Here is a 19,527-nt window from a genome sequence, read left to right as displayed (position 1 = left end):
TTTTCTTCATGATAGAATGGTACATTATTTATCCCATCTTCCACCTCAAACATCTGGGCTACCTACCTGTAGCATAACATATTGAAAACATAACGTAATATGGAGTGAAGGGGCTTCTTCTTGGGTATTGAGAGTTGTAGCATGTATATAGTGTACCACAATACCAGGGCTTTTGCCCTTCATTCTCATCCTTATGGCAGTCCATTTTTCCCACTCCCCTCCCTGTCTTTGTCTTTAGGATGAGCCTACCCCTCACATCTTCAGAGAGGTCACACAGGCCTTCAAGGCTACCGTGGCGACCACCAAATGAAAGGGGGGGGGGATATCTGTGTCGATACAAACTGGCTGATAGTGAACTTGACCCATGAGTGTGCATGATCCCCTATTTAGTAACATCAACTGAATTTAGGCCTGTACACGTCCAAAGACCATGATAGAATTGTCTGTTTCTTTGTTTTCTTTCCAACAGTGTTCAACACCTTGGTCCTGTTCTGTATCCAAGACGTATACGTGGCTCTGCAGAGGATGCTGAACCTAAAGGCAGATAAAGACCAGAAGAAAAAACGAGCAAGGCTGCTGGCCCAGACGGCATCCCTAGCTGCGTCCTCAGAGCATGCGCAGTCGAGCTGGCTGGTGTGTTTACGGTCATATTCAATCAATCCCTATCCCAGTCTTTTGTCCCCACATGCTTCAAGATGGCTACCATTGTTCCTGTATCCAAGAAGGCAAAGAAAACTGAACTAAATGACTACCGGCCCGCAGCACTCACTTCTGTCATCATGAAGTGCTTTGAGAGACTAGTCAAGGATCATATCACCTCCACCTTACCGGCCACCCTAGACCCACTTCAGTTTGCATACTGCCCCAACAGGTCCACAGACAACGCAATTGCCATCACACTGCACACTGCCCTCCCATCTGGACAAAATAAATACCTATGTAAGAATGCTGTTCATTGACTACAGCTCAGCATTCCACACCATAGTACCCTCCAAGCTCATCAAGCTGGAGGCCCTGGGTCTCAAACCTGCCCTGTGCAATTTGGGTCCTGGACTTTGTTACGGGCTGCCCCCAGGTGGTGAATATAGGAAACAACATCTCCACTTCGCTGACCCACAACACTGGGGCCCCACAAGGGTGTGTGCTCAGCCCCCTCCTGTACTCCCTGTTCACCCACAAATGCATGGCCATGCACGCCTCCAACTCAATCAAGTGTGCAGACGACACGACAGTAGTGGGCTTGATTACCAACAATGACAAAACAGCCTACAGGGAGGAGGTCCGAGTGTGATGTCACAAAAACAACCTCTCACTCAACAAAACAAAGGAGATGATCGCGGACTTCAGGAAACAGCAGCGGGAGCACCCCCCTATCCACACCGAAGGGACAGCAGTGGCGAAGGTGAAAAGTTTTAAGTTCTTCTGCGCACACATCACAGACAAACTGAAATGGTCCACCCACACAGAGTGTGGTGAAGAAGGCGCAACAGTGCCTCTTCAACCTCAGGAGGCTGAAGAAATGTGGCATGTCACCCAAAACCCTGACAAACTTTTTACAGATGCACAATCGAGAGCATCCTGTCGGGCTGTATCACAGCCTGGTATGGCAACTGCACCGCCCTCAACCGCAAGGCTCTCCAGAGGGTGGTGCGGTCTGCACAACGCATCACCGGAGGCAAACTACCTGCCCTCCAGAACACCTACAGCACCCGACGTCACAGGAAGGCAAAAAATATCATCAAGGACAACAACCACCAGAAGGCGAGTTCAGTACAGGTGCATCAAAGCTGGGACCGAGAAGCTGTTTTTCATTCTGTATCTCAAGGCCATCAGACTGCTAAACAGCAATCACTAACTCAGAGGCTGCTGCCTAGATTGAGATCCAATCACTGGCTACTTTAATACATGGATCACTAGTTACTTTAAACAATGCCACTTTAATGATGTTTACATATCTTACATTACTCCTATGACATGTATATACGGTATTTTATACCATCTATTGCAACTGTCATGAAGTTGGCCTGATAAGGGAGGATTATGACCCCCATAAATACCTTTCCCCCTTTCTCTCTCCCTACTCTACAGAATGACTCTTGGAAAGTCCTTTGTTAACATAGAGAGAGTCTTATAACATCAAAAGGGTGGGGAAAGGAACCATATTTCGGTAATCCAACCAGCTGAAAATATGTGTTGATGCCAGATCAGTTGTCATCTGAGACATTATTACTAATGATAGGAAGACATAAACTGTATCTTGGAAAGTCTACACATTATAGTTCAGATTCACATGGAATTGTTTAAACATTAAACTATTTGTGAAAAGATTAAATGTAATTTAGCTTCTTAATGAGAGAATGTTTTGTAATAGAGTAAACTCTGCCAACTCAGTGGCCCCGCCCATGTGAACAGACAGTGGTTGTAAACTATGAAACAAGGCCCTCTCTCCCAATCCTTTATAAGCCCCTTGACGAAAATGTAACTTTCTGTTCCAAGGACGTGCGGACTTGAGGTCCCCACGTTGAAAGGACAAAGACCACCTACAGAACTTAGCCAACCTTAGAGAATCTAACGAAATTAGCATTGCATTTCAATGTGAAGGTGACGACCTACACCCCGGAAGGATGAATTTCGACTATACCAGCCAGAATATAGCATGAGCATATAGCATGGCAACTTGGTATGAACTTTGAACCCTTATTCATTAAAGAAGTGATACCTCCTAGCCGTTGCGTTAGTGCAGCAACTGTAGACTTGGGCTAGGAGAGGACGGACAGAGTATCTACTCTACCACACGACAACGGTACTACCAAGTATCCAGGTTACCACCAGAGACATTCTTCAAAGGACAAACCGGCCTTCCATCGACGACCAATCTACCGAAGCGCAGCTGCTCAGAGTAAATATTTATTGCATTCTCCTTTTTCAAATGGGCGGTTATTTAGAATGCATGAGATTCTGTATTTACGATAGCATAGCTTCTCTCTTTGTTACTCTGTCTTCCCGCTCTTTCACTCAAACCCAACCCCCTCTCTTTGTGTAACCAGCTGTCGCATCTGTTCCGTTCACCAAGGATGTTTTCTTCATGACATAATTTGTCATCAATGTATGATCCATTCTGTGTAGATGTAATTCTGTGTGATTATTTAGGCATTTAGTAAATAAATAATTAAACCAATTTTTGTATTGCTGATTCAACTTGCTGATTCAACTTGTTAGATAACCAAGAATTTACAACTTTCAGATGAGACTAAATATTGACTAATATTGATGTAAAAGATTACTAGGTCTTAATAAAGAGTTTATTCAGAAGATAACAGCTCTGTTAACATTATTTGGTGGTGCCGCAACTTTCTAGTTAATTACATTCACCTTATTAGCTTAATCAGGTAATATGAATTACAGAGAAATGATTTTATAAAATAGCATGTCATATCACTTAATCCGGCATAGCCAAAGACATGACACACCTTACACTACACACCTTACCAATGCCGCTCGGCCATCGCTCATCCATATACTGTACTTATACTGTATGTATGTACATATTCTCATTCACCCTTTTATATTTGTGTGCATTAGGTAGTTGTTGGGGAATTGTTAGATTACCTGTCAGATATTACTGCACTGTCGAAACTAGAAGCACAAGCATTTGGCTACGCTCGCTTTAACATCTGCTAACCATGTGTATGTGACAAATAAAATTTGATTTGATTTGGATACAACTTAGGCTCGAAACCCCTTGTAAAGCTAGGGGTTATTTGTCCACTTTAGTTGTGATACAAACCTCATCAAAACATATTGGCCTATGGGCTAGGCTACATGAGGCATGCAACTATGATTTGAAAAAGTTGCAGAAAAGAAAAAGACTTACTGCACACAAATATTGTCACCCATCAGACTATTCTTGAGTTAGTGTCTTTACATATACTAAATAATATATGTGGAATTAGTTTTGATTTAGAATGGACCATTATCATGCACAGGGGCATGGGTAAAACATTTTAAAATAATCTATGCACTTAAATAGCGAATGGAGGACTCTTTTCCCGTGGTTAATTTTCATGCCAGGCAGGTAGGCTATACTCCTGTTGTAAAGCGAAGGCAATGTGCTTAATAATAGGAAAGTTGATAAATATAGTAGGCCTAGCCTATAGAAAGCTGATGGGATCCTCATTTTAATAGAGGTCATCAAAGCTCTCTTTTCTCAGGCAGTTGCATAGCCTACAGAAATGTTGTGCACCATGAGCGTATAGGCTCTCATAAAGTGTTTGATTCGATTTTTGATAACATTGCATTGATGTCCGAGTGATTGGAGGGACTATAGAGTGCTGACATTCTGTGCACAAATTTGTTTACATCGCTGTTAGTGAGCATTTCTCCTTTGCCAAGATAATCCATCCACCTGACAGGTGTATCATATCAATTAGCTGATTAAACATTATGATCATTACACAGGTGCACCTTGTGCTGGGGACAATAAAAGGCCACTCTAAAATGTGCAGTTTTGTCACACAAAACAATGCCACAGATGTCAAGTTTTGAGGGAGTGTGCAATTGGCATGCTGAGTGCAGGAATTTACACCAGAGCTGACTGGGAATACAGATATGCATCTGTTGGTACGGGTTTCGCTCTCGGAGGAGGGCACACTGGACGAGGACTAGAGTTGATTTGAGCGTTCTGACCTTGCAGCGGCAGTCAAGCTCCCAAGCTAACGTTGGCTAGCTTGCAAGCTGCTTCCAAACACAAATGACACCACTCTTTTATTTGCTCTAGCAGAGCTGGTTAGGCAGTTTTCATATTATTCAGAGCGTTGGTGACTGTAACAGTGCTGCTGGCAACAATTGAATTATGCTTTTTTGCCAACGTTTGCTGACACCGGCCATTCATCATTCATTATTCTGTGCTCTGGTACACTCAGACGAGAGTGCTCTGAAATCGGAGTAGATAGCCAAAGCGAATTTACGAAAGCACCCGAATGTCCATTGAGAACGCACAACGACTATACCATTTAATAACTAAGCTAATAATGACAGGAATAATCAAGTCAATAAATGTTGGGGAGTTAGCCTATAGTTAATATACTGGCAAGTTTGATGTATAAGCAGCCAACTAACATTAGGTAGCTAGCTAACATACCGGAACATACTGCTGTAATGATATGCTATGTGGTTCATAAAGACAGCATAGCTAACAAATTGTCAGAAAACATAACGTGTAAGGTAACTTATTTGTTAAGTCATTACTTAATTACATTGCTTAACATTTGTCATAATTAGTTAAAGCAATGAATTTGTATCCGCTCTGGTTGTACTTTGGCCTTATATTTTCCGCCATTTTCTTCAAATCTGAAAATTATGTGAAGCCACGCCCATTTCCTGAAGAATTGCAATATGGGCCCTAAAGTACGGAAATAGTGTTCTCTGTGTGCATACTTCATATTTTGGTGACCACGTGTAACAACACCTGCACAGGATCAGTACATCTGAACATCACACCTGCGGGACAGGTACAGGATGGCAACAACAACTGCCCGAGTTACACCAGGAATGCAATAGTCCGCAGTAGGCTGAGAGAGGCTGGAGGGCTTGTAGGCCTGTTGTAAGGCAGGTCCTCACCAGACATCACCGGCAACAACGTCGCCTATGGGCACAAACCCACCGTCGCTGGACTAGACAGGACTGGCAAAAAGTGCTCTTCACTGACGAGTCGCGGTTTTGTCTCACCAGGGGTGATGGTCGGATTCACGTTTATCGTCGAAGTTATGAGCGTTACACTGAGGCTTGTACTCTGGAGCGGGATCGATTTGGAGGTGGAGGGTCCGTCATGGTCTGGGGCGGTGTGTCACAGCACCATCGGACTGAGCTTGTTGTCATTGCAGGCAATCTCAACGCTATGCGTTACAGGGAAGACATCCTCCTCCTTCATGTTGTACCCTTCCTGCTGGCTCATCCTAACATGACCCTCCAGCATGACAATGCCACCAGCCATACTACTCGTTCTGTGCGTGATTTCCTGCAAGACAGGAATGTCAGTGTTCTGCCATGGCCAGCGAAGAGCCCGGATCTCAATCCCATTGAGCACCTCTGGGACCTGTTGGATCGGAGGATGAGGGCTAGGGCCATTCCCCCCAGAAATGTCCGGGAACTTCCAGGTGCCTTGATGAAAGTGGGGTAACATCTCACAGCAAGAACTGGCAAATCTGGTGCAGTCCATGAGGAGGAGATGCACTGCAGTACTTAATGCAGCTGGTGGCCACACCAGATACTGACTGTTACTTTTGATTTTGATCCCCCCCCCCTTTGTTCAGGGACACATTATTACATTTCTGTTCATCACATGTCTGTGTAACGTGTTCAGTTTTGTTCAGTTTATGTCTCAGTTGTTGAATCTTGTTATGTTTATACAAATATTTACACATGCTAAGTTTTCTGAAACTGAACGCAGTTGACAGTGAGAGGACGTTTCTTTTTTTGCTGAGTTTAAATCCATAGTCGCTCTATAATCGCACTATTAATTTTTGTGTCTTACTATCTGCAAACAGCAAGTTGTTGCTAAAATAAATAATGTTAGCCACTAATGCTAATTGCTAGCTAAATATAGTTAGTCAGCGCAAATGTAGCTAGCTCTCTAATAGAGCCTGATACCATTGCTGTTGTATTTTAGCTACTCAAAGCTACAGTAATCGAAAACATTTGAATTTAACATGAATTAGGGTCCACTTGGTAAAAGCTGCCAAACACTTTGGTTCCTACCCTGTCACAATAGCTCCTCCCTGGCATTTTCATTTGTTATCATGTCAAACAACACTGTTTTCAAAGTGCCCACTATATTCCAACTTTTGGTGGAAGTTTTATTGAGCTGTATGACACAATCAGAATGGCCAAAGCCCCATTAAAAAGGCATTGAATGTATTGTCACCCTAAGGCCATGCCCTACTCATAAAGCATATTTAGAACTTTTATTATTCAACAACTGCAAATATTGTCAACCTTTAAAAAAATATTGTGGTGATATTTTAGCCATATCGCCTGGTCCTAACCCCATGTTCCTCAGCTCCACTCTCTCTTCCCCCACCATGTCTCTCAGCTCCACTCTCTCTTCCCCCACCATGTTCCTCAGCTCCACTCTCTCTTCCCCCTCCATGTCTCTCAGCTCCACTCTCTCTTCCCCCACCATGTCTCTCAGCTCCACTCTCTCTTCCCCCACCATGTCTCTCAGCTCCACTCTCTCGTCCCCCACCATGTTCCTCAGCTCCACTCTCTCTTCCCCCTCCATGTCTCTCAGCTCCACTCTCTCTTCCCCCACCATGTCTCTCAGCTCCACTCTCTCTTCCCCCACCATGTCTCAGCTCAACTCTCTCTTCCCCCACCATGTTTCTCAGCTCCACTCTCTCTTCCCCCACCATGTCTCTCAGCTCCTTCAGCTCAGTCCAGATGTCAGGCTGGTTGGTCAACTGTTCAACATCACTCTCCCTGCACGCTCTCCCTTCACTGTGACCCTGTTGAGTGATGTCATTCTCTCTGACCCCGCCACTCTCTCCCCGAGCCCATGCTACAGCACCCTCCATTCTGAAACAATGCCTCTTCAGAACTAAAGCAATCTACTGGGCTCAGTCCTCATCTTTATCTTTTTACATTGGTCTTGGTGAACCAATACATGGGAAGTTGAAAAGGTGGCATCAGTGCAACATACACTACATGACCAAAAGTATGTGGACACCAGCTTGTCGAACATTTCAATCCAAAATCATGGGTATGAATATAGTGTTGGTCCCCACTTTGCTGCTATAACAGCCTCCACTCATCTATGAAGGCTTTCCACTAGTTGTTGGAACATTGCTGCGGGAACTTACTTCCATTCAGCCACAAAAGCATGAGTGAGGTTGGGCAATGATCTTGGGCGATTAGGCCTGGCTTGCAGTCGGCGTTCCAATTTATCCCAAAGGTGTTCGATGGGATTGAGGTCAGGGATCTGTGTGTGGGCCAGTCAAGTTCTTCCACATCGATCTAAACAAACCATTTCTGTATGTACCTCACTTTGTGCACCGGGGACATTGTCATGCGGAAACAGGAAAGGGCCTTCCCCTAACTGTTGCCACAAATTTGGAAACACAATCGTCTAGAATGTCACTGTATGCTGTAGCATTAAGATTTCCCTTCACTGGAACTAAGGGTTCCGAACCATGAAAAACAGCCCCAAATCATTATTCCTCCTCCACCTGACTTTACAGTTGCACTGGGGAAGATAGCGTTTTCCTGGCATCCGCCAAACCCAGATTTGTCTGTTGGACTGCCAGATGGTGAAGCGTAATTCATCACTCCAGAGAACGCGTTTTCACTGCTCCAGAGTCCAATAGCGGTGAGCTGTATATCACTCCAGCTGACACTTGGCATTGCGCATAGTGATCTTAGGCTTGTGTGCGTGAGGCTGTTCTTGTGATGACATTGCTTCCAGTAGTGAGTGTTGCAACCAAGGACAGACGATTTTTACACGTCAGATTTTTACACGTTAGGCGCTTCAGCACTCAGCCATCCCGTTCTGTGAGCTTGTGTGGCCTACCGCTTTGCGGCTGAGCTGTTGCTGCTCTTAGATGTTTCCACCTCACAGCATTTACAGTTGACCTGGGTAGCTCTAGCAGGGCAGAAATTTGACAAACTGACTTGATGGAAAGGTCGCATCCTACGACGGTGCCACGTTGAAAGTCGCTGAGCTCTTCATTAAGGCCATTCTACTGCCAATGTTTGTTTATGGAAATTGCATGGAGGTGTGCTCGATTTTATACACCTGTCAGCAACGGGTGTGGCTGAAATAGCCAAATCCACTAATTTGAAGGGGTGTCAATATACTTTTATGTATATATAGTGTATCTTGATTATTGCCTAGTCATATGGTCAGGTGCTGCAAAGAAGTACATAAAGAAAAACGATGCTGGCCCAGAGCACACTGGCGCGTGTTGCTCTTCACTGTGATCAGAGGTCTATATCAATACTATGCATGCAAGTCTCTCTTGGCTAAAAGTATCGGAGAGATTGACTACATCACTTCTTATTTATATAAGTAACGATGTCTTAAATTCAGAATTGTTTTCATAGTCAATTTACACACAGCTCTGACAAGCACCTACCCCACCAGACATGGCACCAGATTTTCACAGTCCCCCAAATCCACAACAAATTCAAAAAACTCTACAGTATTTTCTAGAGCCATGATTGCATGGAGCTCCTATTCATTTGAAGGTAGCCTAGTGGTTAGAGCATTGGGCCAGTAACTGAAAGGTTGCTGGATCAAATCCCAGAGCCGACAAGGTCAACACCTGTCGTTCTGCCCCTGAGCAAAGCAGTGAACAGCAAACCTGGTTTCAAAAAACTGAAAGCAACACCTCTCCTATTTGACCCAGATATATTGTGTGTATGTATTGATTTGTAGGCTGTGACGTTTTAAATGTATGTAGTTATGTCCTTGAGCTTTTCTTTTCTTATTAATATTCTGTATTATGCAATGTTTTGCGTGGACCCTAAGAAGAATATCTGCTAATGGGGATCCTAATCAAATAGCAACATTTGGAGAACATAGTCAAGGACTATGTGTGACGTAAACATAAACAGGTTCATGATTATGAGGTATGATATCAGACACTAGGAAGTACAGATAGTGATTTTAAGGATTAATGTTATTTATAAAGATTTTATTGCGTGGTCAAAGTGACATATTACATAGGAGCCAAGGGTTCCACTTTTATTTCAGACTATTGGGACAAATCATTAGAGAAGCAGTGATTTCAAAAAGCTTGTTGTAATATTTCCATTACAAACTACGAATGGAATGTAGATCGGTGCTGATGTTAATTTAAGGTGTCTGTGTCCTTGTGTGTCTCTGTGTGTGATCGCTGCAGGAGACATACCAGTCGGTGTATAACTGGCAGTTTGTCCACTGCCTGTACCAGACATGCCACAAGAGGTCTCTTCTCAGTCCCCAAGTCCAGAACAGACACTGAGAAGTGCACAGTACTACATAGAGCCATGACAACATGGAACTCTACTCCACATCAAGTTACTGATGCAAGCCGTAATATTGGATTTTAAAAAACAGATTAAAAAACACCTTATAGAACAGCGGGGACTGTGAAGAAGCACAAACATAGGCACAGACACATGTATACACACACACACCATAACATGGGCACTATACACACATCTACACATGGATTTAGAACTGTAGATGTGTGGTGGAGTAGGGACCTGAGGGCACACAGTGTGTTGTAATGTTCTGAACATTTTTATATATTTTTTGCTGGACCCCAGGAAGAGTAGCTTCTGCCCTGGCAGCAGCTAATGGGGATCCATAATAAATACAAATACATGTGGCGTCGTTTTCTCAGCACGCTGCACCCCAGCAACATCCTGCAGCCCCTCAGCTACCCACTGTGCCAGGTCATAGTGGGCACCATCAAGTGGGTACGCACACACACACACACACACACACACACACACACACACACACACACACACACACACACACACACACATATAAATTATGTTTGGCCTGCTACAGAATTTCTTAATCTCTATGTGGCTCTCGAGCCAAAATGTATTGCCCACCCCTGCCCTAAAAGCAAGTTGTACTTCACACTTCCACCGGCAGGTGGTAGTGTTAACCACTGAATCTGTGTCTACCTTGCTGTGCAGGCTGGTGCCCACGTCATGCTACTACCCTCAGAGGATCCACTGTGTGCGTGGCCTCACCCTCCTCTCTGGCAGCACACACACCTTTGTGCCTGTTCTGCCCTTCCTACTGGAGGCACGAGCCAAATCCACCCATCACCATCCCGAACCTACCTTATTTACCAGATATTCCCAAACTGTGGTACACAATGCCGTCTGGGGTAAGCCAAATAAAAATGTGATTCACATTTAACTTTAAAAAAAAAGAATATATAATTTTTTCACATTTTCAAACAGTCCATTTATATTTTCCAACATACATTTGGGTAAGTTATTTTTTCTCGCCTGAGTAGCTTCGTTTCACTTCCAAAATAAAATAAACCATCTAGTGTTTTTTTTCTTCTTTTTTTAACCTTTAACTAGGCAAGTCAGCCAAGAACAAATTCTTATTTACAATGACGGCCTACCAAAAGGCAAAAGACTTCCTGCTGGGATTAAAAATAAATACAATATAAATGTAGGACAAAACACACATCACGACAAGAGAGACAACACAACACTACAAAAAGAGAGACCTAAGACTACAACACAGCATGGTAGCAACACAACATGACAACAACATGGTAGCAACACAAAATGGTGGCAGCACAAAACATGGTACAAACATTATTGGGCACAAACAACAGCACAAAGGGAAAGAAGGTAGAGACGACAATACATCAAGGCAAAGCAGCCACAACTGTCAGTAAGAATGTCCATGATTGAGTCTTCGAATGAAGAGATTGAGATAAAACCGTCCAGTTTGAGTGTTTATTGCAGCTCGTTCCAGTCGCTAGCTGCAGCAAACAGAAAAGAGGAGGAACCCAGGGATGAGTGTGCTTTGGGGACCTTCAACAGAATGTGACTGGCAGATCATGTGTTGTATGTGGAGGATGAGGGCTGCAGCAGATATCTCAGATAGGGGGGAGTGAGGCCTAAGAGGATTTTATAAATAAGCATCAACCAGTGTTCAGTGAAATAACACAATGTCAAATACAGGTAGCCTAGTCAAATAATTAACATCCAATCACATTAACCGCTACTCTCTCGGGGGAATTCCACTAACGGTCTGTATGTAGCCAAACGTAGCTGCTGCTCATGTTGGTATCTGTACTGATGGCGCAAAAGCCATGACAGGGAGACAGAGTGGAATGGTAACATTCATGCAAGCAGTTGCTCCCGATGCCACTTGGGTACACTGCAGCATCCACCGAGAGGCTCTTGCTGCCAAAGGAATGCCTGACAGCTTGAAAGACGTTTTGGACACTACAGTGAAAATGGTTAACTTTGTTAAAGCAAGGCCCCTGAACTCTTGTGTATTTTCTGCGCTATGCAATGATATGGGCAGCGACCATGTAACGCTTTTATATAACATACAGAAGTGCGCTGGTTATCAAGGGGCATTTACACAATTTACACAAACAATCAAGTATTTACACAATTTTCTGAATTGAGAGACGAGCTTAAAGTTTTCTTTACTGACCATCATTTTCACTTGTCTGACCACTTGCATGATGACGAGTTTCTCACACGACTGGCCTATCTGGGTGATGTTTTTTCTCGCCTGAATGATCTGAATCTAGGATTACAGGGACACTCCGCAACTATATTCAATGCGTTGGACAAAATTTAGGCTATTATTAAGAAGTTGTAGCTCTCCTCTGTCTGCATTAACAACACACAGGTCTTTCCATCATTGTATGACTTTTGTGTGCAAAAGCTTACTCTAGCTTACGGACAACGTCAAATGTGATATAGCGAAGCACCTGAGTGAGTTGGGTGCGCAATTACGACGACACAAACAACTGGATTCGTTATCCCTTTCATACCCTGCCTCCAGTCCACTTTCTGATATTTGAACAAGAAAGTCTCATCGAAATTGCAACAAGAGGTTCTGTGAAAATTTTATTTAATCAGAAGCCACTGCCAGATTCTGGATTGGGCTGTGCTCAGAGTATCCTGTCTTGGCAAATCGTGCTGTTAAGACACTAATGCTCTTTGCGACCATGTACCTTGGAGGCACGTAGCCTAGTGGTTAGGGTGTTGGGCCAGTAACCTGAAAGGTTGTTAGATCGAATCCCAGAGCTGACAAAGTAAAAATCTGTTGTTCTGCCCCTGAACAAGGCAGTTAACCCACTGTTCCCCCATAGGCTATCATTGTAAATAAGAATTTGTTCTTAACTGACTTGCCTAGTTAAATAAAGGTTAAATTAAAATAAAATAAAAAACCTATGTGAGAGTGGATTTTTGGCCCTCACTAACATGAAAACAAAATACAGGCATAGACTGGGTGTGGAAAATAATTTAAGACTGAGACTCTCTCCAATACAACCCAACATTGCAGAGTTATGTGCATCCTTTCAAGCACACCCTTCTCATTAACCTGTAGTGAGTTATCCACAATTTCTGATGAACAAATAAGGTTTTATATGTAAGATGGTTAAATAAAGAGCAAAATTATTGATTTTTATTATTTGTGCCCTGGCCCTATAATAGCTCTTTGTCACAACCCGGCTTGTGGGAAGTGACAAACTCACACTCATTCTTATGTTTAATAAATGTATCATATAGTGTGTGTGTGTGTGGCAGGTTTACAATGAACCACTGCTCTATACTAAGGGTGCCCACCTTCCCCCAACAGCACTGCCCTCTTAGGCCTATATTCACAAAGCGTCTCCCTGTAGAGGTGCTGATCTAGAACCAGTTTAGCCTTCTTTACTTAATAATTAATACGATTACATGGACAGGAGGGACCTGATCCTAGATCAGCACTCCTACTCTTAGATACTTTGTGAATACGAGCCCTGAAGGATTTCGCTCCAACCCTAATCTAGGTATCACACCTAAATGAACTGGTAATATGCTCACTGGACCATGCTCAGCAGAATCTGGTATGTTAACTTACGACAGGGTCGGATCAAACCTTGCATAACCAGTAGCTCACTATGAGGAGGGTTGGCCACCACTGCCCTTAGCACTTGTGTAGCCTTGATCTGAAGGGGTTGATTAGATGTGAGAAGTACAACAAGAGGACAACATTTGGAAACAAACCCAATGGAAACAAACAACTTGGGTGGGAGTTATGCAACATTTTCTCAGGTATCAGTGGAAAACACAGTCCAGTGTATCAAGGCAGTTAGCGAGGTCTCAACGGCTAACAACTGCATAGGCTCGGAACGATGAGGGGGAGGAAGTACATCTGAGGGTTGTGTGTGCGCGTTACACACCTTTGTTATCAGGGTAAGGTCGCAAACTGTCAACATGTTTGACTGTGTGCGTGTGGGTTTGGCTTTGAGTATATGTGGTGTGCATACCCATATATGTCTTAGTGAGTGCTAGCCTCCTGTGGTAAGCTAACAGGAGAACGGTAGTATGGAGGCGACAGCTTGGTTTTGTGGGAGTGGTCACCGTGATGGTCTGGTGTGTGTGTGTGTGTGTATGTGTGTATGTGTGTGTGTGTGTGTGTGTGTGTGTATATGTGTGTGTATATGTGTGTGTATATGTGTGTGTGTGTGTGTTGATGGTCTGACCAAAGTGATAAAGACCAGGCTGTGGTTTACTCTACTCCTAACGTGCTCTGCAGACCACATCCTCTCTGCCTACGGCACAGCCGTCCACCCTCCAGCACACACACTCCAAGAACCCCTCACAGCGCACAGTATTTATTCATGATGCACTCCACTGCCTGTTTATTAATTTTTTTAACTGTTCCCCTCGTTAAAGAGAAAAGAGGCTGAGGTGTGCGCTGCTACTGTTTTAATTAGAGCAGCAGAAAATCACCCCCCTCGTCCTCCCCCGTTTGTGTGTGTGTGTGTGTGTGGGTGGGGGGGTGGCCGGCTGCTACATAGGCAGAGAGGATGTGGTCTGCAGAGTGCATTAGTAAACCTGTCAACCTGCACGCATTTTGCATACCATGCACACAATTTGAGGTCAAAGTACGCTGGTACGAAAAACTACCCCAAAATAGGCTTCTAGTTGGCACATTGTGGTAACTGTAACTGTCTGAAGTTGGAGCTGAGCCATTCAGAGGACTCGGATGAGGAGAAAGAAATCTCTAGTTCTCTGCTCAGGCTGTAGTCATAGTACTATTATTGCTTTTCCTCCCTCTATCTGGATGGCAGCTCTCCACTTCATTCGTTGATACCACAGGGTATGTCAAATGGAGAACAAACTGGTTGCCAAATACATTTTCCAAAATTATATGGGTTAGTCAAGCACATAACCACTATTATTTTGTAGTTAGTGCCTTAACTAAGGCTTACCCTGGCAGGTAGCCTAGCAGTTAAGAGCGTTGGGCCAGTAACCAAAAGAGTTGCTGGTTTGAATCCCCAAACCGACTAGGTAACAACTGTCGCTGTCCCGTTAAGCAAGGCACTTAATCCAAATTTTCTACAGTGGCGCTGTACTACTGTAACTGACCCTGTAAAATAGCACATTTCATATGCTTTGATGTCTGTAGTAGGTGTGAGCGCATAGACAAGCAAGGAAATGTGCAGTGCTGTGGTAGTTCAGTACACATGCTGTGTAGATGGAAGCAGACATACAGTAGCAGAGAGCTGTTCCGCTAATATCATCCTTCACAAAAAAAATATTTAGGCTGTTAAAGATTAGCAGGCCTACGTTAATTAATCAGTTCATCTGTCCTCTTCATATAGCTAGCTATATGTCAACAGTAGGCTGCTAATGGTGTGATAATAGTTTGCCAATTACGACAAGGCATGTTGAATGAATGGTAGTCTAGTAGTCAGTTTGATTTGATGGATTAGGTCAGGGATGGAGAACTGAAACAAGCTCCTATAGGCCTAGTTCAGTTGTTTCATATTACAAAAAGCCTACAGGAAACTGTCTTAATTGAATCCAGTAATTGAAATATTCTGAATTTTCTCCCCAAAAACAATTAAGCCAGTTGACATTTTCAGTCGACTATCCACATAAATACGCCTATTATTTAGAATAATCATTACCCCAAAATGTAACCTACAAAATTTGAAAGCGTCATTGAGACACTTCAATTTAATTTAGGATCAAAAAAGACTTCTGTCTTGGTTACAATGTTTGATATATTTTAAGGCGCTAGGTTTCAGCGAATGTCAGTTACAGGTTTTTCAAAAATGCTAAATGCTACAACTTGACTGACCCCATCCGGACCTCCCCCCTAGCAAACCTTAGGCCTACAGTCGTGGCCAAAAGTTTTGAGAATGACACAAATATTAATTTTCACAAAGTTTGCTGCTTCAGTGTCTTTAGATATTTTTGTCAGATGTTACTATGGAATACTGAAGTATAATTACAAGCATTTTATAAGTGTCAAAGGCTTTTATCGACAATTACATGAAGTTGATGCAAAGAGTCAATATTTGCAGTGTTGACCCTTCTTTTTCAAGACCTCTGCATTCCGCCCTGGCATGCTGTCAATTAACTTCTGGGCCACATCCTGACAGATGGCAGCCATTCTTGCATAATAAATGCTTGGAGTTTGTCAGAATTTGTGGGTTTTTGTTTGACCACCCGCCTCTTGAGGATTGAACACAAGTTCTCAATGGGATAAAGGTCTGGGGAGTTTCCTGGCCATGGACCCAAAATATCGATGTTTTGTTCCCCGAGCCACTTAGTTATCACTTTTTCCTTACTGCAAGGTGCTCCATCATGCTGGAAAAGGCATTGTTCGTCACCAAACTGTTCCTGGATGGTTGGGAGAAGTTCCTCTCGGAGGATGTGTTGGTACCATTCTTTATTAATGGCTGTGTTCTTAGGCAAAATTGTGAGTGAGCCCACTGCCTTGGCTGAGAAGCAACCCCACACATGAATGGTCTCAGGATGCTTTACTGTTGGCATGACACAGGACTGATTGTAGCGCTCACCTTGTCTTCTCCGGACAAGCGTTTTTCCGGATGCCCCAAACAATCGGAAAGGGGATTCATCAGAGAAAATTACTTTACCCCAGTCCTCAGCAGTCCAATCCCTGTACCTTTTGCAGAATATCAGTCTGTCCCTGATGTTTTTCCTGGAGAGAAGTGTCTTCTTTGTTGCCCTTCTTGACACCAGGCCATCCTCCAAAAGTCTTCCCCTCACTGTGCGTGCAGATGCACTCACGCCTGCTGCCATTCCTGAGCAAGCTCTGTACTGGTGGTGCCCTGATCCCGCAGCTGAATCAACTTTAGGAGACGGTCCTGGCGCTTGCTGGACTTTCTTGGGCGCCCTGAAGTCTTCTTCACAACAGTTGAACCGCTCTCCTTGAAGTTCTTGATGATTCAATGAATGGTTGATTTAGGTGCAATCTTACTGGCAATGATAACGGCACATGTTTCCTTGCAGGTAACCATGGGTGACAGGAGAAGAACAATGATTCCAAGCACCACGCTCCTTTTGAAGCTTCCAGTCTGTTATTCGAACTCAATCAGCATGACAGAGTGATTTCCAGCCTGGTCCTTGTCAACACTCACACCTGTGTTAACGATAGAATCACTGACATGATGTCAACTGGTCCTTTTGTGGCAGGGCTGAAATGCAGTGGAAATGTTTTTTGGGGATTCAGTTCATTTGCATGGCGAAGAGGGACTTTGCAATTAATTCCAATTCATCTGATCACTCTTCATAACATCTTGGAGTATATGCAAATTGACATCATACAAACTGAGGCAGCAGACTTTGTGAAAATTCGTATTTGTGTCATTCTCAAAACATTTGGCCACGACAGTACATCAGCACCACCTTGTCAGAAAATCCTAGGGAGTGCTCTGATTGTACATTTTAAGTATATTTCTAGTTAGCTAGATGAAGAGAAGCCAATTACCAAGTACCCATAACAGTCTTTAAACTACAATTCATACTGAGGCAGTCTCCTGCCAACATTATTAGACTAAAAAAGAGCCTAGGCAAATGCGTGTATTGTGGGATCATACAAATGTGTCAAGTTTGGTATGTCTGAGTTAGGAGCAGAGCGTAAACCACAGCCTGGTCTTTATCGCTCTGGTCAAACTGTGCACATGCACACGGGAACAAGCGGTCACCTCCCATACTGCCTTTCTCGTGCTAGCTTACCACAGGACGCCAACAAACACTAAGACACACTCCATATACAATAACAAACCACACCATCATACATACTTTGTGTGTGTGTGTGTTTGTGTGTGTGTGTGTGTGTGTGTGTGTGTTGGGGGGTATATGATTTGGAGCTTCCTGCTACAGTGGCCCCCTCTGTGTATCAGGGCTGGCCCATACCCCCCACCCCCAGGCGACCACCACCACATCCGATGTCTGTACAGACAGACCTGGCCAGGAGTGCTCCCGCTCGCCTAGTGCCAACAACCTCACATGCACACACACACAGATACACAAATGAAATATACAGTTTTTGGTCAATCCAGTACACATAAAACACACAATGTGATATGCAAAATGATATCAGTAAAAATACAGAAATATAGCACTGGCACATACTGTGCTGATTCTGAAGGACATGCACAATATAATTGGCATTTGTTCATTTGGATCCCCAGTAGCTTTTGCAGAAGACACAGCTACTAAAGGGTCACATCACCAGGGGCACACAAACACTCAAAAACCAACCAAGCATATAGTGTTTGATGTGTTGTAGTTTTTAATGATATGCTTTTTTACGGACTGTAACCTTTGGTCCTATATTTGCATTGATCATTTATTAAAATGTCTGTCGTCAGGAACCTCAATTATTTTTCCATTGTACAAGCCCCATACCAAAGGATGGTGACGTCCTGGCTTGTGTGTTTTTGAGGGCAGGCACTGTCACTGGTGTTTTGATGATGTCTAACGTGTGTAAAGTTTTTGCTAATTTAGCATGATTTCTGAAGGCACACATTTTTCTGTTATTTTGTGTGTCCTTTAGATCATCCGTCAAGTGGACTTTAACAAGAAGCCTGGTCGGATGAGTGTGAAGCCCATCAAATTTGATGTTATCCTAAAGCTCAGCAACACCAACCTGAAGGAGAAGGCCTAGAGGGAAGGTATTGCTAGTTGAGCGTGTTAACTAAATAGGCTTGTGTACAACAGGAGAAGACTTCGACTGGTAAGTATTGCTAGCTTAGCATGCTAACTAGGCTTGTTACCACAGGGAAGACTGGGTGAGTACTGCTAGCTCAGTTAGCTTGTCTTAGCCATGGTGGGAATAAGGCTTAGTACTACTAGATTCATAGGTTGTAATGGCTAGGAAAATGTATTTTTAATTGGGAGGCCTAGTTTTGTCCTCAAGCAGGTCAATATAGTATATTCTCATGACACTTGACCTCTTGATACTTGAATCATCTCAATTAGTAATCTAATTAGGCTACCAGTAATTAGGCTATAAAGGAGAATTTTGCTGTATTGTTTTATTTAAATGGCATGTTATAGAAGGGTCCAAACACTTTTTTTGTATTTTGTTGTTGTTGTGATTTCACTTGTTTTGGAGAAACTTACCAGCGACTCACTTCCTCATTGAGCAGTACGGGGGCTCTAAAAAAAACATGAAATGCTCAAAAATACCCAAATACGTCCTTTAAGAAAGGGAAAATCTCCCAGCAGGTCTTTTAGATCAGTGGTTCTCAACTGGTTTTGCCTCGGGACCCAACCGGGTTGTCTCAGTTGCGACCCAAAACTCACATCGCGAAAAAATAATAGCCAAAATACAATCAGGAAAACAATTTTGATGCTATATTGATGGTAAATGTGGCAATTATATGACAAGGGAACAACATTCCCACCTCTTTCATTGTCAATAATTAAATGTTACCCATATTCTTGATGAAGAATATTAAACTCACTGGTTTGAGACCACAAAAATCAACCAAAATAATGCTGCTACCCAGC

General features: G+C 43.3%; 1 pseudogene; it reads left to right on the top strand.

Moving 5' to 3' along the window:
• The first annotated feature begins 364 nt into the window (after positions 1-364).
• LOC139367297 (nucleolar complex protein 2 homolog) overlaps positions 365-19,527 on the top strand; it is a 41,715-nt pseudogene continuing 22,552 nt past the window's right edge.

Source organism: Oncorhynchus clarkii, chromosome 16 (assembly GCF_045791955.1).
Source record: "Oncorhynchus clarkii lewisi isolate Uvic-CL-2024 chromosome 16, UVic_Ocla_1.0, whole genome shotgun sequence".
In the NCBI taxonomy this organism is placed as follows: domain Eukaryota; kingdom Metazoa; phylum Chordata; class Actinopteri; order Salmoniformes; family Salmonidae; genus Oncorhynchus; species Oncorhynchus clarkii.
This window is presented reverse-complemented; position numbering and strand designations above follow the sequence as displayed.